We start from the raw sequence: 26,705 nt of genomic DNA, 5'->3' as shown, positions 1-26,705 counted from the left end.
TGTCCTTGTGGAAAATTAAATAGGGTGGCTTGACAGTAAGAGCTTGCAGCTCCATGACTCTCTTTGCTGAAGTAATTGCCACTAAAAATGCAGTCTTCCAGGAGAGAAATTTAATATCGCACAAAGCTGCTGGTTCAAAGGGAGGTTTTGATAAAGGCTGAAGCACCCAAAGTCAAATCCCATGGAGAAGGATGTTTATCAAGAGGCCTTAATAGAAAAATCCCTTTTAAAAAGGCCTTTACAGAGGCATGCAGAAAAGAATGAATCACCACCAAGCTGAACATTTGAAATGGCTGCCAACTGTACCTTAATAGTGGGAAAAGTAGCTCCTTCTTTAAAGAGAAAGGTCAAGAAGAGAAGTATTTCGGCAATAGGGGAGGAGAAGGGCTCTAAATTCTATTTCTTTGCTCAGACCACAAACCTCTTCGATTTACTGGAATAAATTTTCCTAGTAGAGGACCTCTGGGAAGCAAGAATAATCTCCTTCATGGGTGAAGCTAGCCTGGACTTAGCCAAAATCACTGGAAGTGGATATACCACGCTGTCAGACGTAGGGTCTGAATATTTGGGAGCAGTAGAAGAGAAGGATGAGATAGCAGATCCAGAATTGGATCGAGCACCCAGGGTGGATGCCTCAAGTGAGACAGTAGAAGGGGGAACCACACCTGCCAAGGCCGAAAGAGGGCAATGAGGATAATTTGACTCTGGAGGCGTCTGGCTTTCTGAAGTACTCTGGGGATTAGGGGTAATGGAGGAAAGGCATACAGGAGACCCGGAGGCGAACTGTGGGAGAGTGCGTCCTGGGGGGATCAATGAAAAGAAGCTGCTGCATTTGTGGTTGAGAGGAGATGCAAACAGATCGCAGCTCGGATAACCCCGACAGAAGATCTGTTGAGCCACTATTGGATTCAGGGACCACTCGTGAGGAGTCAATATAGCCCTGCTCAGTTTGTCCGCCAACACACTGGATGCTCTGGGAATGTGCGCTGCAATGAGAAAGCTCCCCGTGGCCATCGCCCACTCCCAGACCCTCATGGCCTCGCGACACAGCAGATAAGAATGTGTGCCCCTTGCTTTTTTATAACACACAACAGCCATGTTGTCTGACAGAACTGCAATCATCCCATGAGGAAGGCAGTCTTGAAAGATTTGCATTGATAAAAATGACTGCTCTCATTTCCAGAACGTTGATGTGCAGTTTGGTCCCAGGGGAAGAGGCTGGTCTGAAAAAAATGGGCCCGAATCCAATCCCATGGACGCTGGTTCAACAGGGCCGGCCGGGTGGACATTCCTGGGGGAACAGAAACAGTGCTAGCTATTGATCCCATCAGAGAAGGGCCCGAACTGGGTCCTAAAACTTTCCTAGTCTCCATCCCACTCAACAGTCCCTGAGAATCCAAGCCACTGGTTGGATGATGAGTGATCGAAGGGGGGGTGGGAGATTGGATCCCTGAGATATGGGTTGGGGAAGCCAGAAGCCCCAAATCCGTCTGAGCTTTCAGGAAGGCTCACATCATCCTGTCCATATCCATAGGAAGGACACTCCTGGAAGATCGGGAGGAGATGGAGGACCTACTAGGAGAGTCACGCCTGGAGCATCTTCTCTTGTGCTCCCTGGAATGAGATCTAGCTGGAGACGACAGCTGCTTAGGGGGCAAAGGATCCAATGGAAGATCCTCCACTACTATAGGCTCCGGCATGACTCATGGATCCGACTGAATCGGAACCAAGCTCAACAAAGAATCAGAGGAAATAATTCTCTAATCCCTTGGATCTGAATGGGTCGGATCCGAAGGTACGGTGCCTCCTCTCCGAAGGTCTGGGGCAGAGGTCCCTGTATTCGGGGGGAGACATCGAAGTCATCGGATCCGACAGCTTAGGGTCCAAGCCCTTGAATCTAGGTATGGCCTCCCTGGATGGCCTAGGACCCAAAGATCTCAGATCCGAACCTGCCCTGGCTGGAGCCGGATCAGACAGCCTGGGATGCTTGGTCGGGGCCTCCTCAACAGAAGCTTTCTTTTTAGCCCCAGGAGGGCCATCCTTGGCCGGGGATGCAGTGATTAAGGGCCCTCCTTTGACCAAACCCTTAATTAACTTATTTCAACGGTTGACCAAAGCCATTGGGTTGAATGTGGCACAAATGACGCATTCCAACTTGAGGTGGTTGCCGCCGAGACAGTAAAGGCACTCCTCATGTGAGTCGGAAATAGGCATTTTCTGCCCACAAGAGGAGCACCTTTTAAAACCTAACGTTTTTTCAGACATGGCCTAACCGCAAGCAAAACCAGAATCCGCAAACAAGCCAAGGTTCAAAGCCTAAAATCCATCTAGAACTCTCACACACACTTATGAAAGAACTCTTGCATACCACAAACAACTAGGCCGAAAACAAAACCCAGAGGAGAGAGGGACTTAAAGTTAAGACCCGACCGGGAGGGGATAGATAAGAGGATAACTACCCACTAACACTACAAACTCAAAAATAAGAAATTTCAAAATTCTGAGCTAAATGCACTTACACTAACAGGAGCTGAGCAATCTGCGTCTGACTGACTGAGCAGCAAACAAGATCTGAGGGAGTGTAGAGCAGCAGAGCATTATGGGAGAGGAGGAGCTTCAGCAAAGCTGTGTTCTGCATATGCCGGCTCGGATCTGATATCGGATCCAAAACTCTAACGTGCGGAATGGTGACTAGATGATATCAGATCTGAAGTCACCTAAATAATGATTTTATATATGACTTTCAAACTTCATATCCTTCAGAAATGCACGTTAACACAAATCCTGTTGTTCTAACAACTTTCTAAGTTAAAGTGCAATATTTAAAATCTATGCCTATTTTCTGGCCACTGCATCCGTATCATGTTAGGCTTTGTCCAGATTTCTTGCATTAAGAGGTTGAGAGGTATGCATAACCTCTCAACTGTCGAGATTTTTGCCTCATATTTTTGGCCTATTCCTCATAAAAAGTTGTGGATTTCTGGCAAATCACTGAGGATTTAAATAACTAAATGTCATACATTTGAGTTTCACCCTTCATTTCCTTCAGAAAATGCGTGCTAAGACAGATTATGTTACTCTAGCAACTTTCTAAGTCTATATTTATAATCTACCCCTGTTTGGAGGTCTTTGTCCCCCCTATTATTTTAGGCTTTGTTCAGATTTGTTGTGCTAAGAGGTTGAGAGGTATGGAGGTGTGGCATGTAATGCCCTAGTTGCAGATTATTTGTTGCATTTTAAGGGGGGATAGGGGTTTCTTCATTCCTCAGTGTGCCCTCCTTTGTAAAAGAGGCAACTATGAACTTGTTGTCGGCTTCTCAGTCATTCTCTATTGCAATATTAATTGAGTACCAATGTTTTCTTTAATGTAACGTAGGCAATTAATTCTTCAAGGGCAGCTAGCACTGAATTTGTAGATGTTGTTTGTCTTTCGGCTTTTTCCAGTTAGGGGTCGCCACAGCGGAACTCTGGTCTGCTAATGATTGGCAGCAGATTTTCATGACGTCCAACCTTCAACGAAGGCATGCCCATTTACGCATGTCTTTCAAATGCCACCCAACCATGGGGAGGACATGCAGACTCCACACAGAAGGCACTCCCCACACTCCAGCTGAGAATCGAATGGGAGAACCTCTTGCTGTGAGGCAACAACGCTACCGCTGCACCACTGAATTTGTAGATGAAACACTGAAATGTAAAGTTGTTTGCCAGTAACAACCTCTTCATTAGTTACAAATATCTTTAATGTAGAATTATTCTGATGAATTTTACTTTTGCAGAGATTGTGCTTATTACCAGATACTGGTGGGTTGTAATGACAGAACTTTCAGGGGCCTTTTAAACAAAAAAGGCTCTGAAATGGGCAGTTTTGTCATTATTGGGTCATACATTTTGTTTCATTGCTTACTAGAAAAATGTTCTCACCATAATGTTCCATCTGAGCAGTTGTACTTCATTTGTCTTTAACCTGTGAGTTACGGATCCGTATTGGATCCGACTCGGCCGCATATCCAGCATTTGATCCAAGCTCCTCCCCTTACCCATAATGCCCGTCTCCTTCCTCCCTTCAGATCGAGTTTGCTGCCCAACCTGTTACTCACACCCCACCCAACAAGACCTTGGTCACTATCAGAAAAAGCCTTTCTAAACAACGTGGACAAAGGACATCTGGAAGGTTTCCAACTTCTATATCTATATTATCCCCAAATAAATCAGACAAGATCAGGGGAAGGAGGGAGGGATGGCTGAAGACAAATACAGTACAACTACTCAGATGGAACGTTATGGTGAGTACATAACTTCTTTATCTGAAGTAGTTGTCTTCATTTGATCTTCAACCTGTGGGGCAGAGTCATCAGGTACTATAGACCTGGGAGGCCCTCATGGAAGGATATTCTAAAGCACAGTGGAGCCAAAGGATGCCCTGTTCCTGCATACGATGTCCAGTTTGTAATGTCAAATGAAGGTATGAGATGAAGACCAAGTAGCTGCAGAACAGATATCATCTAACACCACTCTGGACCAAAAGGTCACAGAAGTAGCCATAGATCTGGTAGAATGTGCTTTTAACTGATCTGGTGGGGAAATTCCCCTGTCAGAATACACCCGAATAATACATTGGGAAATCCAGCGAGCAATAGTAACTTTGGAGATTGGTTTCCCTAAAAAGGGTTTTGAGTAAGAAACAAAAAGTTGGTCAGATTTACGAAAGGCTTTTGTCCTGTGGAAATAGAATTGTAATTGTCTATGTACATCCAACAAGTGTAATTTGTATTCTCTCTTATTTTGAAAATTTGGAAAGAAGATTGGGAGATTGATCGTCTGATTAAAACTGGCTTCTGATGCTATCTTGGGAAGAAAGGATGGGTTAGCATGGAAAGACATTGTATCCTTATGAAAAATCATATAAGGAACCTTGATCGATAGTGCCTGAAATTCTGACACTCTCCTGGCCAAAGTAATGGAAACTAAAAATGTAGTCTTTCAAGACAGAAACTGCAAATCTATTGAAGCTGCAGGTTCAAAGGGGGGTGAGACTAAGGCCTGAAGCACTAATGTAAGGTCCCACGGAGGAGTAAGATCCTTCACCGGGGGTCTCAGAAGAAAGGTACCCTTAAGGAAGGTCTTGCAAAGTTTAGAAAAAGCCAATTAAATCATATTTTCCCCCACATGAAAGTTAGAAATTGCAGCCAATATAACTGTGGACAAACTGGCACCTTGTTGAAAACATTCCCGAAAAAAAATCAACAAAGCAGAAACTGGAGCAGTAAAGCGATCCAATGCATGCTGCGAAGCCCATAGAGAAAAATGATTCCACTTGCTACAGTGTAACCTCTTGGTAGAAGACTTATGAGCCACCACCAGAATGTTTTTAATGGGAGAAGATAAACCAGGAGTCCTAATAATCATGGGAACTGGAGCAGCCAAGCTGTGAGCTTCAGACTACCCAGGTCTGAATGGAGAATCCCTGAGGAATGAGAAATGAGATCCAGAACCAGATCCAACGTCCATGGTGGAGCTACTAGATGAGACCATAGATGGAGAAACCTGACTTGGCAAGGCCAGAATGGGGCAATGAGGATCACAAAGCTCCTCTGCCTGTGAGCTTTCTGAAGAAATTTTGGTATCAAGGGTAGAGGTGGCTAAGCATACAGAAGACCAGGAGGCCAACCATGAATCAGAGGATCTCTGGGGGCTTCCCCCTGATGGGGGTTCAGAGCAAAGAACTCGCTGCATTTCATGTTGGAAGGAGATGTGAATAAATTGCAGCAAGGTTGACCCCACTTTTGAAAGATCTGTTTCGCCACTGAGGGATTCAGAGACCACTCGTAAGGCATCAGGACAGATCTGCTGAGTCTATCCGCTAGAATGCTGGACCGTCCCGGAATGTGTGTTGCCACCAGAAAACGGCCGGTGGAGATCGCCCATTCCCACACTCTCATGCCTTCACAACAAAGGGGGTAATATCTGGTTCCCCTCTGTTTGTTGATGTACCAGACCACTGACATGTCTGTCTGGATAGCAACTGTCCCTAGGGGAAGATGGGCATGAAGAGCCTGCAATGCGAGAAGGACAGCCCTCATGTCCAGGATGTTGATATGCAAACTGGTCACGGATGGAGACCATGTGCCTTGGACTGTTCTTCCCAAGCAGTGCCTCTCCACCCTAGCTGGGAGGCATCCATAGTCACAGTGGTCTTGGGGAATGATGGGAGAAAGGGACGTCCCCGGACTAGGTCTGGGGAATGAATCCATTACCGGAGAGCCCCTGCACACTCAGGAGATTTGAATAGGATGAAAAAATGACCGATATAAAAAGGACCACTGAACTGCCAGAGTCCACTGAAGAATCCGCATATGAAGGCGTGCTAAGGGTAGCAGATTGATAGTGGCCATCATAGACCCCAATGCTCGCAGTACTGCTTCTGCTGTTGAAGATTGAGCTTGTAGGATGTAAAGAATAAGCAGCTTCGGGCTGTATGTCCTGTCTGGAGTAAGGAAAACTTTGTTTGGATAGTGTCTAATCGAGCTCCAATGAAGACTAAGGTCTGAACTGGGATCAGCAATGACTTGCTGAGATTGATGGTGATGCCCAATCTCTGTGCTAGGAGAACAAAGTAATCCCTGGCTTGGTAAAGTTGATGCTTGGAAGGGACAGCGAGGAGCCAATTGTCCAGGTAAGGGAAAATCTGAATACCCTGAAGCATTAGCTGAGCCGCTACTACTGCCATCACCTTGGTGAACACCCTTGGGGCTGTGGTGAGACCAAAGGGAAGGGGCTCTGGACTGATAATGACTGGCTCCTAGCCAGAAGCGGAGGAATTTCCGAGAGCACCTGTCCTTCTTGATATGATAGTACACATCCTGGAGGTTGATCGAGCACATCCAGTCATTTGCCTGCAGGAAGGGCAGGATGGACTGAAGTGTGACCATCTGGAGGTGAGTCCTGAGTGTCCTAGGAAAACACCTGAGACTTCTGGAGCCACATCTTCTTAGCACCTTGCTGATTACTAGAAAAGGATCTTTGAGGGGAGGAGAAGCGGATCCTGACAGCAGTGTCTTCCTGTCCTTCTCACTCTGGACCAAAGTCTCGTGTACTGACTTCCCAAACAGGGAGGAACCACTGTATGGGGCACTGGTGAAGGACTCCTTAAAGAGTTTTGAGAACTAACATAGCTGGAGGTAAGCATGTCGCCTGATGGCAACGCCTGTACCGACTGCCCTAGTGGCTCCTTCAGTAGCATGGGAGAGGAAACACATGGATGTGTTAGCAACTGACTTCAAAGTGGCCATACGAGCGGCAGACGTCTTCTTTGTCTCCTGCCGACATGAACTCAGGGGTCGACTCAGCAATCTACTTTACTAGGTCTCACTGCAACCAAATCACACGTGCCATGTAATTCAGCACTCTTACTGAGAAGGTGGCTGAAGCGTATACCCACTTCCCGAATTGATCCATCGTCCTTGACTCTCAGTCAGGAGGATGGACCGAAGAGCTCTCCTGAGAGAGCTCTTTCTTACTGGCAGCTGCCACCACCACAGCATCAACTGGGGACCCTTTGTTCCAGTATGCCCTGTCCAAAGGGGGGCTAAGAACTTTGTCCGTGTGCTTTGTGATGGGCTCCACTGTGTCCTGTTCCTTCTATGCCCAAGATGTTATGAGATCCACTAAATTATCAGTGGGAGGGGACACCAAGGAAGTAGATGGGCCTGCGCCGAATGCCTTGAGAAACACCGATTCATCCGAGGTTGGTTTTTGGGTAGTTTACCCCCCCCCCCTTGTTGAAGGAGTTCCATGATATCTCTGAAGGAGACATCCTTGGGAGAGTGATCGGGGGAACCTTCCCCTTCCTCCAAATCAGTGTCTTCAGTGAGCGACTATGGTGGGGAGTGTAAGTGCCCCCTTTTGCACGTGCATTTGAAAGGAACCTCCTTAGTGGGGATCTCTGGGGAGGACTCGCCAATGTCCTGCTGTTCCCAAATGGGAGCTTCCTGAGGCAAAACGGTGACAGGCTGTCTCTGAGATGGCAGGATTGCCTGGACAGTACCCAAAACGGAGGGAGTCAGGGCAGAGTCCAAGGACGAGATGGTCAAGGATCTCGATGAAATTGAGAGTACCCTCTCCAAAACATCTAAGGCCGAAGGAGAATGGACATCCTGTACAAGGCCAGTAGGAGCCATCTCCTTCTGACCTGAAGGGGGAGTCCGAGCCAAGACTCCAGGTGCTGAGATTGCGAGGGGAAGACTGCACTCCAAAATGCTCGGTTTTGACAACAACCACTCGGATACGAAGCCGAGGCTACAGTTCTGAGAGCTGGTCAGCTCCAACACAGTTGGATATGACATGCTCAAGGCAATGGCAAACATCCTGGTACAAGGTACCTTTGGTTCTGACTCCTCGACCCTGATTCAAAGGCTTCAAAACCGAAGGTCTGATCAGAGGAGGCATGATCGGGGTAAAGAATGAATGCGAGCTCCCCCTCCCATCTGGATTTGGGTGCAGATGAACCTATGCATCATCCTATCTATCTCCACTTCACTAAGGCTTCAGGTGAAATGAGAGGAGGAGGCCACCAACACTGGTCTGGAGTGACCATGAGGGGAAGCCGGCTAGGGAGACTGGATCCAGGACTCCTCCGGCTCAGAGGAAAACCTGGGAGAGTGGAGCTGGGGAGATCCTGACCTGGTAGTTGGCCTAGATTTTGCCGGTGGCCCGGCCAAAGCAGAGTGGTCAGGAGAATGCTTTCTCGGCCTGTCCTTTTTTGACTACTCTTCTCGGGTTCTCTTGGTGGGAGTTTGGGTCCCAGAGACTGGGGAAGAGGTGGAAACTGAGGCTGAACCATGAGCTGGGGGCGCAGGGGCTAACATACCCATGGAGGGAAGTAGGCTCATCAGGTTGAGCTTATCCCTCCTGTCCTTCAGTTCCCTGGGGTTAAACCAGGTACAGATAGAACAAGAGGTCTGTAGATGGGCCGTCCCCAGACACATCACTCACAGAGTGTGGCCATCGGCTGGGGAGAGCTTATGGCCACAGTGTGCACTTTCTAAAACCTGGCTTAGGGGTATCTGCCATAATCCCAAGATAGGCCCAAAACACTCACCACACAAACACACACAAGATTTTTTTTTTTACTGACAACCTGCGCAAAGGGGAGGTAGAAAGTAGAGATATAAAAGGATCAAAAGAGAGAGAGAAATTAGCCCCAAAAAAACACATTTACCCAAATAACTGCTAAGAGCTCAGACAATGATGCTTACTTTTCAGCGACAAACGAGATCTGAAGGGAGGAAGGGGATAGGGGCATTATGGGTAAGGGGAGGAGCTTTGAGCTTGGATCAGATGCTAGATATGCGGCCGAGTCAGATCCGATATGGATCTGTAACCCACAGGTTGAAGATCAAATGAAGTCAACTACTTCAGATCTACAAATTTAAAACACTCTAGCAAGTGCAAATGTTTTCAATGGGCAGCTAGCTGTTTTTTTTTTTTTTTTGTTTATCACATGGCACACTGTGTTGTAAAATCTGAAAGCAGTGTTAGTAGCATAATTGCCTTTGGTGCAGAAGGCTGTGGATTCTGCTCCCACACCATGTAGATGGAATGTTGATATTGCAGTGCCCATATGATTGTTGATTATTTGGTGCATTATAAGGAGGATAGGGGTTCTACACTCCTGAGTATGCCCTTTGTATGAGATGCATAGTGACTATGAACTTGTTCATTTGTTAGTCATTTCCTATAGCAATTCTATCAACTTTTTAATGTAATATAGGCAATTAATTCTTCAAGGGCAGCAGGCGTTGAATTTGTAGATAAAACACTGATATGTAACGTTGTTTGCCAGTAGCAACCTCTTCATTAGTTACAGATTTCTTTAATGTGTAATTCAGATGATTTTACTTCTGCAGAGATTGTGTGTATTAAGTAATATTGGTGGACTGTAATGACAGAAGTCTTGAGTGGTCTTTTATGGTTGAGATTTTCTGAAATGGGTAGTTATTGGTTCATATATTTTGTTTCAGTGCTTATTAAAAGAATGTTTAAAACTACAAATTTAAAACATTCTAACAAGTGGTGCTGTATTATACAAGGAATATAATATAATACAATTAGGAAGGTGAATCAAAGAACAAATACATGTATGCATGGTCCTAAAAATGTGTGCAAGTAGTCTGTTTTGAAAACAGCCCAAAGATAAACTGAATTCTCCATGGGCCAAATGCATTTTCTATGAATGTGGGTTTTCATGCCATTTCTGCCATTTCAATGAAAGTGAGTTTCAAGGGCAGAGAAGTTTACTGCTCATGCTAAGTCTGTTTTCATTTCGAGACTGTGTTTGTTTAGCAAATGACTATGTGTTTGTGCTATTTTATTTCAATATCTGTAATCACTGTAGAAGCAATTAAGAGAACAGTATGCATGGTAATTGTTGAGAAATAAATTATGGAACACTGGAATGGCTGAGGAGGGGGCTGCTGCTGGGGGGGGTAGTAGGTTGCTGCAGGAGGGGCTGCTCTGGGGTGGGTGGTCTATTACCATGCCTAGGGCCTTATTTGGCCATGATCTGGCTCTGGTATTTAAAGTAGAAAATAGGTATGCAAAGGCGGTTGCAGTTTAACTACATTACAAGGTATCGTTTATTTCCTATGCATTTAAATAATTTAAGGAAATGACTGGAATGGCCTTATTGGGGAGTGACCTACATGTAGGTGTGGCTCAAATAGGGGTGTTTCATGAGTATGGTGTGGGTGGGGCTTAAGGGGCACCAGAGCACTACGTCACTTAGGGCACCATTTCGGCTAAGGCTGTCCCTGAATGCTAGTAGGATAATTATGACCTGACAAGTAGGCCACCTCAGTGTGATAAGAAATGGGTCTGGATTTAAGTGAGGGAGGAAAATACAAAGTAAGTGATCAGTTGGGAATATGTGTTCTAATTAGAGAAGAAATGTTTTAAGTGTATTAACCCTGTACCCTTCACTGGGGGAGTAGCTGTATTGTTTTTGTTAGCTACATGGCCTAAATTACCGTGTTCATGAAGGTTTAATATCATGCATACTTCCCTATTACAGTGATGCTGAAAGGAGACCCCCTAGGTAAACCACTGTGTGTCAGTTAATGCCATGAGCTCACATTTAGATACATGGCATGCGATCTGCAAGACCACTGAGAAGTTTAGCCCATTTTTTACACAGCTGCTCCAAAGCACTCTCTGGTTAAGTACCTTGCTCATAGTCGCACAGTGGTAAATGAAGGCTCAAGGAATCATACCTTCAACTGGCTCTATATTACATGAACAAGTGATCAAAATGTCGAGTACAAGATACTCAACATACTTTGATCGACGGTTCATGTAATTGGAACCTCCAAATGTTGAAATTTGGAGTTCCAAAATGGTTTGGTCGGCCTTCCTGGTGAGTGCAGCGTGTGACGTAAACACACTACACTGTCAGGAATGGCTTCGTAAGAGGCTGCTTTATTTAATATACCAACTCTGAAATCGCCGTACATTGGGGAAAGGGCAATTTCCTGGTAATCGCTTGCACGATTACCGAGAAATTGCCCTTTCCCCAATGTACAGCGATTTCGGAGTTAGTATATTTAGTTAGGGGGGTTGCGGGGGGCACAGCCTCCCACATCAGGGGGGTGTGGGAGGTGAAGCCCCCCACTTTGTTTTAAAAGTATGTGTGTTTGTGTAGGTGACTGAGTGATGTCAGTGTGTAGGGGTTTGTATAAATTGGTTGTGTGTGTGTGTGTGTGTATGTTGTATGTTTGGAGTGGGACAAACAAAATCTTTCGATTTTGTTTTTTTCAGTGTTTTTGGGTTTCGATGACATGATCGAGCAATCAAAGTATGTCGAGCATGTTGTACTCGACATTTTGATTGCTCGTTCATGTAATATAGACCCCTTCAACTACATGACGTAGCTTATCAACAGGTCATAGTCTTAATCCTCTGTGCTAACTGCCAGTCACTATACTCATTAATGTTATGTGGCTAATTTGGGAACCACATCTACCTGCACAGATGCACATGCATGCACGCACGCACACATTCTCGCTCTCACTCTCAGAGTGCATTCACTGCTGCAGTCCTAACCATTGGGTTATCCATGCTGTGGTAGCCCTCAGTCGGTCCGAATACCAGAGTCAAGGTTTTGTGCGTTGGCTGCTGTCGCATGCTGGGTGACGTCAGGTCGTCTGAGCCATAAAGGAGAGCAGGTGTCACCATTGCCTCAGTTTTTCTTGCCTTAACCAACCAAAGAAGCCCAATTTTAATAATTATTAGTAGTCCTGGGGTCAGAGACCACCATAGAAATATGTCTATCTCTAAGGAAGGAAGATATCAGGGGAAGGAGGGAGGGAAAGCATGACTGTAGCAGTGAATACACACTAACAACTACATTTATGGTAAGTGTTCACAACTGTGCTATGTTCTTCATGTTTCACTGCTGCAGTCCTAAACATTGGGAAGATTCCCAAAGCTGAGGTGAAGGGTGGAAGGTTAATAGAAACTTAAGACTGAGTGAGCATGCCATGCAGAATTGCAGAGGCAAACCCAGCCCTAGCTTTTGAGAATAGGTTCAGATGGTAATGTATGGTAAAGGTGTGGACTGAAGTCCATATGGCAGCTTCCAGGATGTACTTGGTGGGTACCCCTCTAAGGAATGCTGTGGAGGGGTTGCCCTATTGGAATGGGTTCTGATGGTCCTAGGGAGTGGTTTTCCATGCAAGGAGTAGCAAAACTGGATCCAATGTGCTATCCATTTGGACATGGTCTGTTTGGATACTGGTTTCCCCTGTGCCCCTGTTTTAAAGCTGACCAAGAGCTGGTCAGTTTTCCTGAATGTCTTTGTATGATCCAGATAAAATCTGAGTTGCATGTGCACATCCAAAGAATGCAGTATCCTTTCCCCATTATTCTGAGGGTTAGGGAAGAAGGTGGGCAGGTGCATGACCTGGTTGAGGGTAACATCCGAAACCACCTTTGGCATGAAGAAAGGATTGGTTCTCAGGGAGACCCTGTCTGCATGGTAGATAAATGCCCATTAAGGCTTGAAACTCTGACACTCTCCTGGCTGAAGTAATAGCCAGGAGTAAGGCAGTCTTCCAAGAGAGGTACTTTAGTTCTGAGGGTGTTGCAGGCTCGAAGGGAGACGGAATAAGCTTTTCTAAAACATAGTTCAGGACCCAGGCTGGGGTGGACTGTCTTCTGGGAGGCCTGGTATTAGAGGCTCCTCTAAGGAATTGTTTGATAAGAGGGTGGGAGAACAATAGCTGTTCTGTATCAATGTGTGCCAAGATGGCAGAGGCATGGATCTTTATGGAGGAGAAGGAGAGACCCTTATTAAGATGCTCAGCAAGATAATCTAGAATAAGAGGAATGGAGGGCAGATGTATGTCTGCCCCCTTGGACTGGCTCCAGGAGCAGAATCTTTTCCATTTTTCAGCGCAAGATTTTCTGGTGCTGCGCCTTCTGGCTTCTGTGATGGTGTCAAGGACTTGTTTGCTTAGCATAGATTCCTTGTTGGTTTTGGTAGAATAAGCCATGTTGACAGCTTGAGTGTCTGAAGGTCTGGGTGCAGCATTGTCCCCACCCCCCCGGGATAGCAGGTGAGGTATAAGAGGTAGCTGCCAGGGGGGGTTGGTGAAACAGGCTGCGCAGCAGTGGGTACCAATGCTGTCTGGGCCAATCTGGGGCAATGAGTATTGCTCTTGGTTTTTCCTCCCGTATCTTGACTAATACTTTTGGAATGAGAGGTAGAGGTGGGAATGCATACACAAAGAGGGTATTCCAAGGGAAGGTCAGGGCATCAACCTTCCAGGCCAGGTGATGGTACTCCCTGGTGCAGAATTTCTGTACTTGGTGATTTAAATGAGAGGCAAAGAGGTCCACCTGGGGGGGTCCCCATGTGTGGGTAATTTGCAGAAAAATGTCTCTGTGGATTTGCCATTCATGTGGGTCCAGCAGGTTTCTGCTTAGGTGGTCTGCCAGGGTGTTGTTGATGCCCGGTAGGTATTGGGCTATAAGATGTAGTCCCATGGATGAAGCTGCTAGCCACAGGTTCATGGCCAGTCTGCAAAGGGGGTAAGATTGAGTCCCTCCCTGTTTTTTGATGTACCACATGACTTTGGTGTTGTCTGTTTTTATGAGAAGAACACCTGGTTTGAGTTAGGGTTTGAAGGATGCCAAAGAGTTTTATACTGCCATCATTTCCTTTGGCTGATGTGCAAGGGTAGTATTTGTGCATCCCAGAGACCTTGGGCACTTCTGCCTTCTAGGTGGGCACCCCAGGCTAGGTCCAAAGCATCTGTAGTTATGGTCTGATGGACAGAGGGTGAATGGAAGTACCTTGTTCAGAGCACAGGTCTGGGCCCACCAGAGGAACGCGGATCTTATGCAAAAGATCACAGGCAGGGAGCTGTCCAGAGGTTGCGAGTGTTGACACCATAGGTTCTTTAGGTACCACTGAACTTTCCTCATGTGTAGTCTGGTCAGAGGTACCAGGAGGATGCATGAGGCCATGTACCCTACAGCTTGTAGGAACTTGCTAGCAGAAAGCAGGGATAGGGAGGCCAGACTAGTGAAGTATTTTGGTAGGAAACGTTGTTTTTCTGAGGACAGAAAGGCCATTTGCTGTTGTGTGCCCAGTAAGGCTCCCAGAAATATGATTTTACTGGTAGGTGTCTGTTTTGATTTCCTTTCATTGATAGTGAACCCCAGAGAGGTGATAGGGTTTTTACAAATAAGAGGCGCTGCAGGAGCAGTTCCTTGCAGTCTTCCTGGATGAGACAGTTGTCCAGGTAAGGGTAAATCTGTACATTGTTTTGCCTTCAAAAGGCAATGGCAGGAATAGACATTTGATGAATATCCTGGGAGCAGTAGATAAGCCAAAGGGCAAAGCAGCGAATTGAAAGTCTAGTGATCCTGCTCTGAAACGCAGGATTTTTTTGCATGATTCCCTTATTGGGATGTGCAGGTAAGCATCCTTTAGGTCTAAGGTGACCATCCAAGCTTTTTTTTAGCAGCATTGTTAGAAGCTGTTGTAAGGTAAGCATTTTGAATTTTGGGATTACCAAGAAGGTATTGAGAAAGGATTGGTCCAGGATGGGACGCCAAGCCCCTTCTTTCCTGGGAACAAGGAATAGTCTGGAATAGAATCCTTTTGCAACTTGTTCTGGAGGTACAGGCTCTACTGACCCTAGGGATATTAGGTTTTGCACTTGTTTTAGTGCTTCTGCCCACTGGTACCTCTTCAGTTTTCTGTCTGAACAAGTGGTCTTTGGCAGGAGGTGCAGCCATGATTTTAGCTTTGACATGATCAGGGAGAGGTTGTTCCTTCAGCCATGCATGTCTTCTGATAACAGATCCTGTCACTGCTGCCTTGCTAGAAGCTTCTAGGGCATCAAATCCACAGTGCAAGGAGTACTTTGCCATCTGAGATGAAGAGTGCATTAATTCTGCTATCTCTTTATTGTTGGCAAAATCTGGAAAAGCAAACATTTTCTGTTTCAAAAGTTCCAAAGTGTGCTGCTGATATTTTAATATGTGGAGCTGACAGATGAGAGCCCTTATAGTTAAAGTTGCAGAGGTATATACTTTTTTACCCCATCTGTCCAGGGTCCTGGATTCTTTGTCTGAGAGAGTAGGATTCTTTGCAGAGGTAGCCTTAACTCCCTTAGGTCCTTGAGTAATCACCTCTGGATCTGCTATGGGATTTCTGTAGAGGAATTTGTGTGAGTCAGGTACCCTTTAGTATCTGTCAGGTTTTCTGGGGGGCAGGTGGAAGGGTGTCAGGGGTAAGGCTGAATTCTTGGTAAACATCATCTACTACTTCCAAGATGGATGGGATACACAGAGGCCTGTGCTGGGGTAGGTCCAGAAACTCTTAGTCTTTTCTTGGATTGAGTAAAATCTGTAGATTCCCACTGGAAGTGTTCTGTGAGGGTGTGGAGGGTTTCCCCAAAGGAAAAGCCCTGCAGAGGTGATGCAGAAGGAATACATTCTTCTGCATCTGAGTCTTAATAGGCAGTAAGAGGATTTTCCCCTTCAAAAACAGAGGAGTCAGATCCCTCTGAGTCTAAATCCAATTGCATGTCTGGAGAAGGTTCCCTTCTCCTATTGGCAGGAGTGGCCTGATTACCCCTGATGAAAGTGATGAGATCCTCCACCATTTTAAGCATTCTAGTTTAAGGAGGGGGAGGAATAGTGGAATGGAGACTATTTGCTGTTTTCTTTGGAGTAGCTCTAAGTCAGGCTTGAAGAGTATCCCTCAGTGCTGTGTGTTAGTTGGAAGAAAGGGCAAAGGCCTAGAAGTGAATTCCAAAGTGTGAGCGGTATCCTCAGAAGTCGGAGTCTGCGTAGCAGCTCCGAACCCAACCGAGGCAGAGACAACCGAAGACTCGTTAGACGATGCAGACATCTGCGGCATACAGAACTTCGAAAGGGTCTCAGTAGAGGCCTGCAAAGTAATCGAGTCGGTCATCAGGGGCTGTGAAAGTGCCTCACTGAATTCTGAAGAACTGACAACCCTTTTAGTGGTGGTGTCATTGGAAAACTTGGCCTTATGCCATCTGTCTCTATCCTTATCTTTACGTTTTTTGGAAGATCTGCGGTTTGCTGACTGACGGACACCATATCGGTAATCGGAGATGGAAGACAAAAATGACTGGTACAAACAGAGCTATACAACAAATAGTTCTAGTGTTAAAGAGGGCACAGAACTGACAGTGGGGTACGTCATGATCTGGGCCTAAGCGAGTGGCACAGTAAGAATGGAAGTCTCTGTGTGATATTTTCTTTCCACAGGTGAGACAGTTATTGACTTTCTCAGACATCGGTTAGTGCAAGAAAAAGGAAGGATCCCCAATGGGGTACTTAGCTTTAGATGTTTTCAGCTGAATTTCAAAATCTGGAAACAGCCAACCGACATTGTTGTGAATTGCTTCTACTATGGGCTCCACGGCAAGAAAGACTGAGGTAATGGGGTCGCATGGTCTCCTTTATAGCTCAGATGACCTGACATCACCCAGCAAGCGACAGCAGCCGACGCACAAAACCTTGACTCTGGTATTCGGACTGACTGAGGGCTACCACAGCATGCATAACCCAATGGTTAGGACTGTAGCAATGAAACATGACAAACACCCTTTAATGACTTAGAAGAAGCTACCATATTCATCAAAAACAACAACATAGTGTCTATCCCAGAAGAAATGGAATGGATGTCCCCTACTCTTAAAAGAAAAAAAGAAACAAATCCTTGGACTGATGCTAGAAAGAAGAAACAAAAAACGGATTCCAAGATAGCTGTCCCAAAAAATAACTCTTACAACTACATCTCTCAAAGTATCAACTGATATGGTACATCACTTATCATCTGTTTTTATTTTAAAAAAGGAGGGTTTCTTAAACAACTGAGAAACAGTAATGATTTATTCAGAATGTTCAAAGAGTCCAGTAATTCTTCACAAACAAAGATAGGTCAAGATGGGTTACTATTTACATTGTATATAAGCCAAACAAAGCAACATATAATACAAACATAGACATTTCTATTCCCCTACTTGAACTCAATGAATGCTTATCTTGTTAATTTTTCATTGATTTTACTTATAATCTTCTTCTTCTTATTCAACAAAGTACCATTCATCAGAGTTCAGACTCAAATGTAACAAATTAACATCATATACAATAGCAGTAACAGTAAGCTGTTTTGAAAAAAAAAATGCTGTCATGGAGACTAATGCCTTCTTCAGTTAAAGTATGATTTAGAAATGTCACGTATATCCTGGTTAAATAACAGTAGCAAGCTCTTAGTACAAATGTCATTATTCTGTCTAAATATAGTTAATATCAATTATGGCAGGTATCAAAGTTACGAGTGCTGTTTAATCAATCCTGATATGGTGTGCCTGGATGCAGCTCTGTCTGGCAGCTAGTACAAATGTTATTATTATTCTGTCTAAACATAGTTAATATCAATTGTGGCAGGTATCACAGCTTCGAGAGCTGTTTGATTAAGCCTGACATGGTGTGTGTGGATGTAGCTGTTGTATGTTGCTGTTTTTGTCTCCGGGAAGCTGTGGGTTGCGGCTTGTGATTGAGGTTTACTGATGCTTGTGTATTAGGAAGAGACATTTGGTGTTTTAGCCTGGATCCAGGGGAAGGGGGTGAATAAATCTGTGATTTAAGATATTTTATCAGAGAATAGTTTGTTCATACATTTGCTGAGTGAGAGGCTGGAAGAATGTGTCATCTCTTGTTGTGGCAGCTTGCTGGGAGGGTTTTTTTTTATCTGTTTGCTCTCCATTCTTCTCCTGGCTGCTGCCTCTCTGAAAGGAAATGAATTCAGGCTTGAAGTTGCAGTGAAGTGAAGCTTTACTTCAGGTGCATCGTGAGCCTCTGGTATGCAGTACACAGACACACTAACAGAAACAGACGCTCCCAGGTTGCTATGGTAACGGAGACAGAGTGACAATAATGCTTAATGGCTCTGAGGAGCCTCCGAGATTATTCTTGGCAATGACGTTTTTGGTTTAAAAAAATATATATAATAAAAGGGCTGTTTTAAACTACATGTGCACATATTGATGGTCTCCCAACACTTCGTTTAGCTCATTGAGCTGATTCTTGATAAAAAAATAAATAAATAAAAATAATAAGCACAATTTTATATTTAAAATGTATTTTTGTCCAAACGCATTAAGGGCTTACATAAGAGTTGAAGTATTGTGTTACTGTGAAAGACTAAGAGCACTTGGTCTTCTGCAGTACCCTTTGCAGTGGTCTAGGAGGTGAGGTTGCTCGGACGTGTTGGGCATATGGGGATAGCTGATTCTAGGGGTGTTTGGGGTTGCCGGGAAGTGCTAGAGATTCATTAGATTTCCTTCGTGGAAATACCTGTGGGAATGGAAGGTGTGTTGAGTGGTTCACTGGCAGAGTGGCCATTGCATGGAACAGGCTGGTAAAATGGAACAGGACAAATACTGGTTTGGATATTTTAAGAACAGCCTGGAAACACACCACATGAACTAGTGAATGGTATTCTGGCAAAACTGGATGGGCATTGTTGCCCGTGCTTGAAGTACTGATATGTATGTATATAAGGATGGAAATATACTTCTAACAAAGAAGGAACTAGAAGGGTCTCATAATTTAAAGTCTATGGGCTGTATAAACATGCCTGGAAGGAGCTAATAATAAGAATAAGCATTACAGCTTGTGGTCTCTCAAGTATCTAAGCAACAGCTAAAAAAACAAAAAACACACACAATAGTTATGTAATGTATGATTTTAACAAATCTAGACATAAACTATATAATTGTCATACAAGATGAAGCAGTCTGCTGAATTTAGATATTAAAGGCAGGATTTAATAACATGGGCTTGTGCATAATAACACTACTGTCTTAACTTGCCATAAATGGCATACACTGTATTGAACATCAAGGGGAAGCATGATGATTTTCCCATATAAGTAAATGTGCATAACAAGTTATATAATTCCTTTAACTTGAATTGTGGTTTGTAACCCATCTTGACCATACATAATACTTAACATGTTACCAAAGTAACTAATGTTTTATACATGACATCAAACTGACAAAGATGTTCAAGGGAAACAACAGAAGTCTGAACTAGGAATGTCACAGAATGTAACAATCACTTTCTGAACAAATAGCATTAAATCGACAATAATCACTCAGTTTAACCTTTGCTGATTATAAAAAATAGAACGTTGCCATTTAAATCTAAAAACTTTCAGTATATGCCATAAAATGGCAATTTATGAATGTGGAAAAGGAACTGGTAATCAATTTCACTCATTTTATAATAAGAAATGACAAATATGAAAATTCTTATGTGTAGGAAATGGGGGAAGAGGGATGCAATGATAATTAAAATGCATTAACTTTCATAAATGTTCACATAAAACAAACTTGATGCTTTAAGTAAGTTAGCAAGAAACAAAGTGATTACTTAAATGCTGGCAAACAATAAAATATAACTTGTGATATATCCAGTAAAATACATTGTATTATAAACATCAGGTATAAATATAATAAGGGTGAATATGTTAAATAACTGTGTGCTACAATCTTTTACTGAGGTTTTATGTGCAATACATCCTACTTTACTATAACAGAATTGCTTGTCATCTATCTTTCATGTAAATATTAATTGCTTATACAATAAGTAGACATTTATATTGTATTAGAATTCTGTCTAATCTACAATAGTACTATATTTGTTCAAAATAATATGAATATTGCTTTTTCCTATTACAAATATTCTCCATATGATAATTCAATTTATGGAGCTCAGATGTTCTGGATTGTCAAGGTATGAGCGATAATCTGATGCACTTAGGTTTATCCATCAGATTAGGAATGATTTTCATTCCATGGCTAGTGCAGATCTTAGTTTTGTTAACATTCATTAATTTAAATTTGTTATTTCACAAACAGATGTTTAGTATGCCTGACCAAAACATTACTTTATTGGTAAACACTCAAAGTATAAAACTTTTAGTTATGTACTTACCATAACTTTAGATGTATGGGATCCATCTCGCCTACATTCTCTACAGATGGGTTCGGAGCCGATCCTCGGCTCCGACTCGGCCGCTATACAATAGAACGCAGTCTCTTATTGGCTGAGTTACCTCATATCCCAGGATGCACCACTACTGCTTCCCCAGATCTTGTTTGTCCGCACACATGCTCACAGAAACAGACTATTGTTATAACATTCTCAGGTCTTTCAAGAGAGGAAAGAAGTTCAATTTCGGATCGTCCGGTCTCTCCTGGTCTACAGGCAGGGGAAGGAGGGTGGGTTATTAGAATGTAGGAGATGGATCCCATACATCTAAAGTTATGGTAAGTACATAACTAAAAGATGTAATGTGATCCTATCTCTACATTCTCTACAGATGGGACAGCGTCCCTAGCACCTAATTCCTGGGTGGCTCACTGGAAAACACTCCTGAGAACCGTGGAACCAAAGGAAGCACGACCCCTAGATGCCACATCCAATTTGTAGTGAGAAATAAAGGTGTGTGAAGAAGACCACGTAGCAGCCGCACAAATGTCACTAATAGAGAGCTTGGAACGAAAGGCTGCCGAAGTGGCCATAGCCCTAGTAGAATGAGCTTTTACTGGAACTATAAGCTCCTTATTTGAAATGAGATAAATATGATTGATACAGTTCCTGATCCACTTGGCAATAGTGACTTTTGTGACGGCTTTGCCTAATTTACTATCCGAAAAGGACACAAACAGTTGATCTGATTTTCGTGCTTGGTGTGTCCTATCCAAACAGAAACGTAATTGTCTGTGTACGTCCAAGCAGTGAAAAGTATATTCAGCTCTGTTCGAATACTTAGGGAAAAAGACCGGTAGTTCCAGTGATTATTGTAAACAAAAGTTAGAACAAACCTTTGGTATAAAAGATGGGTTTGGTCTAAGAGATACTCTATCCTTGTGAAATACCAGGTATGGTGGTTTGACACATAGGGCTTGAAGTTCTGAAACTCGCCTGGCTGATGTAATAGCAACTAGAAGAGCAGTCTTCCAAGAAAGAAATTTTAGATCACAGGTTGCTGCCGGCTCAAAGGGAGATGAGGTTAATGTACCTAACACCACGTTAAGGTCCCATGGAGGTGCAGGTTGAGATATAGGGGGTCGTAGAAGCCAAGCTCCTTTAATAAAGGCTTTGCACAACTTGTTGCTCATTAAAGGTGGTTCTACGCTCTCATGAAAATTGGAAATAGCCAATTGCACTTTGATGGTAGACACTGAGCAACCTTGGTTGAATAGGAAGCTAAAACTTCAGTACCTCTGACACCGAGGCTGTCATAGGGTCTAATCCTTGGAGTTGGGCCCAAATAGCAAACCTCTTCCATTTATTGCTATACATCTTTTTAGTAGAAGTCTTGTGGGCCGAAGACAAAATATGCATGACTTCAGGGGCGAAAGAATGGCTCCTAACTATGGTTGGAAGAGGAGTAGCCAAGCTGCTAACTTCAATGAATGGAGGGACTGATGGAGCTGTCCTGACTGATGCGTCAAAAGGTCCGGAACTTGGTCCAAGAACCAGGGACCCTCCAATGCATATTTGTGAAGAAAGGGGAACCACACTTGATGAGGCCAGTATGGGGCGATTAGTATCATTTTGCTTCCCAAGCGAATCGCCTTCTGAATCACCTTGGGGAGAAGGGGAACCGGTGGAAAGGCGTATAGCAGACCGGGGCCAAACGTGGACTAGAGCGTCCTTGGGGATCTCCCGAACTGGGGTGAGAGAGAAGAAGTGCTGGCATTTCGCGTTGAGGGGACTTGCGAAGAGATCGCACCAAGGAACTCTCCATCTCGTGAAAATCTGCGCTACCACTCTGTCGTTCAAGGACCACTCGTGAGGGGAGAGAATAGTTCTGCTCTGTCTGTCGGCTATCACGCTGGATTTCCCCGGAATGTGCATTGCCACTAGGAAACGCTTGGTAGCAATCGCCCAATCCCATACCTTCATGGCTTCTCTGCAAAGGGGGTAAGACCTGGTCCCTCCTTGCTTGTTTAAGTACCAGACTACCAACATGTTGTCGGACTGAATGGCAATCGTACCCTGGGGGAGGTGATCGTGCAGTGCTTGCAACGCTAAAAGCACCGCCCTCATCTCCAGGATATTGATGTGGAGAAGACTCTCGTCGGAGTACCACGTGCCTTGGACCGACCTGTCCAGATAATGTCCTCCCCACCCTGTCTGGGAGGCGTCCGTAGTCAGCGTGGCAGAGGGGAGTGGGGGAACGAAGGGTCGCCCTAGATTCAGGTTGGAGGAAAGAAGCCACTAACGAAGATTCTGTTTGCACGTCTCTGTGATCAATATGTGGTGACTGAGGGGAAGGTCTTGATAAGACCACTGGACTGATAGGAGCCACTGGAGTATCCTCATGTGCAACCTTGCCAAGGGGACCAGAAGAATGGTGGCTGCCATGGAACCCAACAGCTGCAGGACCATTCTCGCTGGAGCACGACGTCTGAGGAGCAATGCCTGAACCTGAAACTGAGCTGCTATCCTTTCCGAGGGAGATAGACTCGCATCTGCCTTGAGTCTATTTCTGCACCAATAAACAGAATACGCTGAGATGGCAGCAATACAGATTTTGACCAATTGAAGGTGATTCCTAAGGAGTTGCCTAGTGTGATAGTGGCTGCTAGATTTTCCAAGAGTAGATGCCTGGAGGTGGCAGTTAGGAGCCAGTCTTCTAGGTATGGAAACACCTGGAATCCTAGACTTTTCAGGTGAGCAGTCACCACCGCCAAACATTTGGTGAACACCCTGGGGGCTGTGGTGAGACCAAAGGGCAGTGCTCGGAACTGGAAATGACTGTCTCCTAGGCTGAAGCGTAAGTGTCTCCTCGACGCCTGATCTATCAGAATGTGATAGTAGGTGTCTTTGAGATCTATGGAGCACATCCAAACACCTTTCTCCAAAAGCGGAAGAATGGATTGCAAAGTGACCATCCGGAATTTGGACTTTTCACAAATCAGTTTAATTTGCTGAGATCCAAAATGGGTCTCAAGTCCCCGGTCTTTTTTGGTACCAAAAAGAATCTTGAGTAAGTCCCTGATCTGGCCTGGTCTGCGGGGACAGGTTGGATGACTCCTTTTTGAAGCAGCTTTGATATTTCGCTGGCTGCATGATCCCGTTGACTGGGTGGTGGGTCCGGGATTCTTTGGACTGGTGGGGGGGGTTGAGAAAAGGGAATGGTGTAACCTCCGGCGATGATTCAAGCACCCATTGGTCCTGAGTGATATTTTCCCAGGCCTTTAGGTGTCTCGAAATCGACCCCGACTGGCTCGGAGCTGCACAGTCGGGTACTCCTTCAGGGATGCTGGAAGGAGGAGGAGCCACGAAAGGACTCGCGGTCTCCAGTGTTGCGGGGCCTCCGCCGCCTCTGGGACGGCGTCTCCTGAAAAATTTCCCCTCCTCTGCCTCTAGAAGGGGAATCGCTCTGCTGTGACGAGTAAGGCTTTTGAGACTTACGGAACCACATTTTCCCCTCTTGAGCCTTGGGATAAGGTCTGAAGGGAGTGGAAAACCGGGCCCCTACGGCAGTTAAAGTCTTACCCTCCTGTTCGCAGCGAGTCAATGTGTCCTTTACCTTGGGTCCAAACAGTGAGGACCCATCAAAGGGGGCGTCGGCAAAGGAAGACTTAAAGGCCTCCGCAAAGTGACACAGGTGTAGCCAGGCTTGTCTCCGTACAGCAACACCTGTTCCAGCTGCTCTGCTCACTCCTCCAGCTGCATAAGAAATGAGCCTCATGGACGAGTTGGATAATGAGGACAGGGTAGCCAACTGGGAGTTAACCGTCTGGGCCAACTGCTCAGGTAAGTTACCAGAGAGGGTATCCGAAAGCTCCTTGACCAGATCCCTCTGCAGTCTCGTGAAATGTGTCAAGTAGTTCAGAGACCTTAATGTAAAGGCCGCTGAAGAAAGGGTACGCTTGCCGTACCGATCCATGCTCCTAGACTCCTTATTAGGAGGATGGACGGACGTTGAAGCCTCTGCCACATCTTGCTGGGTGGCAGATGCCACCACCATGGCATCTACAGCCACGCCTTGAGAGAAAGTCCTTATCCGGGGGAGCCGAAAGGAATTTATTGGGGCGAGCTGGCACCGGTTCAACAGAATCCGGGTGTTCCCACGCCCTTCAAGAGATCAAATCCAGAAGCTCATCTAAGGGCGGAGACACCCAGGAGGCGGAGGGCTGAGCCCCGAAGGCCTTGAGGAAAACCGACTCCTCAGCAGAAGGGGGTTTGGACTGCCAGTCGCCTCGTTGCTTAAGGATCTCCAAGATGTCCGCAAAGGAGACATCATCCGAGGACAACTTGGGGGACCGCTCCGCATCATCGAGGTCGGTATCCGAGGTGAGAGACTCATCAGGGGAGTCGACGTGCTTCCTCTTACACTGTTTCTTCCTCGGAGGTTCCTCCGAAAGCGTTTCGGAGGGACCTCCAGGAAGAAGGGAACCCCCAATGGGGGTAACCTCAGGCCCAGGGGCTCCGCTGTCGTGAGACAGGGGGATTGCAAAGGCGCCAGTCTCCATGCCAAGGGAAGGTGGTGGTGAGATGGTAGAAGTGGCCACAGAGGATTTGGCCAATGCACTCCTCATGGCCTCGAAGGCGGGACCCCCAGAGTCCTGGGATGGTTCAACCCCCGGGGCCACAACAGCAGTCGGAACCCCCGCAGCCGACGCATCGAGAGGGAGGCTCGGAACCGAAAGGATCGGTCCAGCCGCCCGACAGAGGAGGTCACAGATCAACCCCGACCCAAAGGACGGGGTTGGAGTTAGGGTCGGAACCGACCCGATAACCTCCACTGGCTCCACCAACACCGACTCCAATGGCGCCGAAGCTGTTGGAGGAGGAATCGAGATAACAGGATGGGAGATCGGCTCCGGACCCGACTGGCCTGGAACAGAGATCAACTTTGCAAAGACTGGAGACTGAAAAAGCCTTTGAAGCACCCTGTCTAAATCGGAATCGGACATCCTCGATGACCGAGAAGAGACCGACCAGGTCCGAGTCAACTTCTCCGCCGGCTCCGAAAGACTGGGGGACCGGCTCCATATGGGTTCGAGAAGTATCGGCGCCAAGGGAGATTCCACTACCACTGCAATTTCCCTCGGAGCCGATGTGGACTTCGGCACCGAAGGGAAGAGTCTGAGCGGCAACCCCATCGGCTCCGAAGGCAGTGGAGCCGATGGAGATGACTCGCCTCGGCCGAGCTCTCGACCGGCCAGAGGAGTCAAAGCTGGAGACATCGAGGCAGACCGTTCTGACCTTGGCTCAAGTCCGTGGAGCCGACGGAGAAGCCTGCCGACTTTTTGCTGCCGGATCCGACGGGCTGGTCGGAGCCGAAGACTTTTTCTTCCTCGAAGGTGAAGAAGAAGAAGATAGGGCTTCCTCAAAGGAAGGGGTAATAAGCCCTTTCAAAATCAACTTATTTTTCCTCTCTTGGAGGACGCGAGAGGAAAAGGCGTGGCAAACGCTACAGGATTCTTGGAGATGCTTCGGGCCCAGACAGTAGACACACAAAGAATGGTCGTCCGTAATGGATATTTTATAGCTACATTTAGAACATTTTTTTAAACCCTGATGGTCTATGTTCTTTCAACATGACTATTACTAAACAACAAACACACTGACTACCAAAACAAATTCACACAAAGACAGCCTAGACTCTAACTAAAATGCCTAGGATAGGGCCAGGCCCCTCTAACTTAAACGGGACCATTTAATTACCACAAAAAACACAATTTTACCACAAAAATATATCAATACACAGTCACACAACAATAAGTAGCTGTTAAAACAGCTTTTGGGTAAGTTTTAACAAAAAACTAGACAGAAAAATTTCTGACTAAGAGATACTTAGCTCAGCCAAGTCCGAGACCACGTCTATGCTTGAGAAGCGGCAAACGAGATCTGGGGAAGCAGTAGTGGTGCATCCTGGGATACGAGGTAACTCAGCCAATAAGAGACTGCGTTCTATTGTATAGCGGCCGAGTCGGAGCCGAGGATCGGCTCCGAACCCATCTGTAGAGAATGTAGGCGAGATAGGATCACATTACATCTGATAATTTCCTTTAAAAGCTCAAACATATACTTTATAGTTATCAGAGGAAAATGTTTAATAGTCACAA

The 26,705-nt window shown here is 45.5% G+C and overlaps 1 protein-coding gene across 1 annotated transcript in view; it reads right to left on the bottom strand.

Moving 5' to 3' along the window:
• The window catches only part of GPD2 (glycerol-3-phosphate dehydrogenase 2), a 2,212,620-nt gene that overhangs the window by 381,717 nt on the left and 1,804,198 nt on the right, over positions 1 to 26,705 (bottom strand). The window lies entirely within an intron of this gene.

Source organism: Protopterus annectens, chromosome 6.part0, assembly GCF_019279795.1.
Source record: "Protopterus annectens isolate FY-2018-M chromosome 6.part0, PAN1.0, whole genome shotgun sequence".
Taxonomy (NCBI): Eukaryota; Metazoa; Chordata; order Ceratodontiformes; family Protopteridae; genus Protopterus; species Protopterus annectens.
Note: the sequence above shows the minus strand (reverse complement) of the source record. Positions and strands in the feature narration are given on the sequence as shown.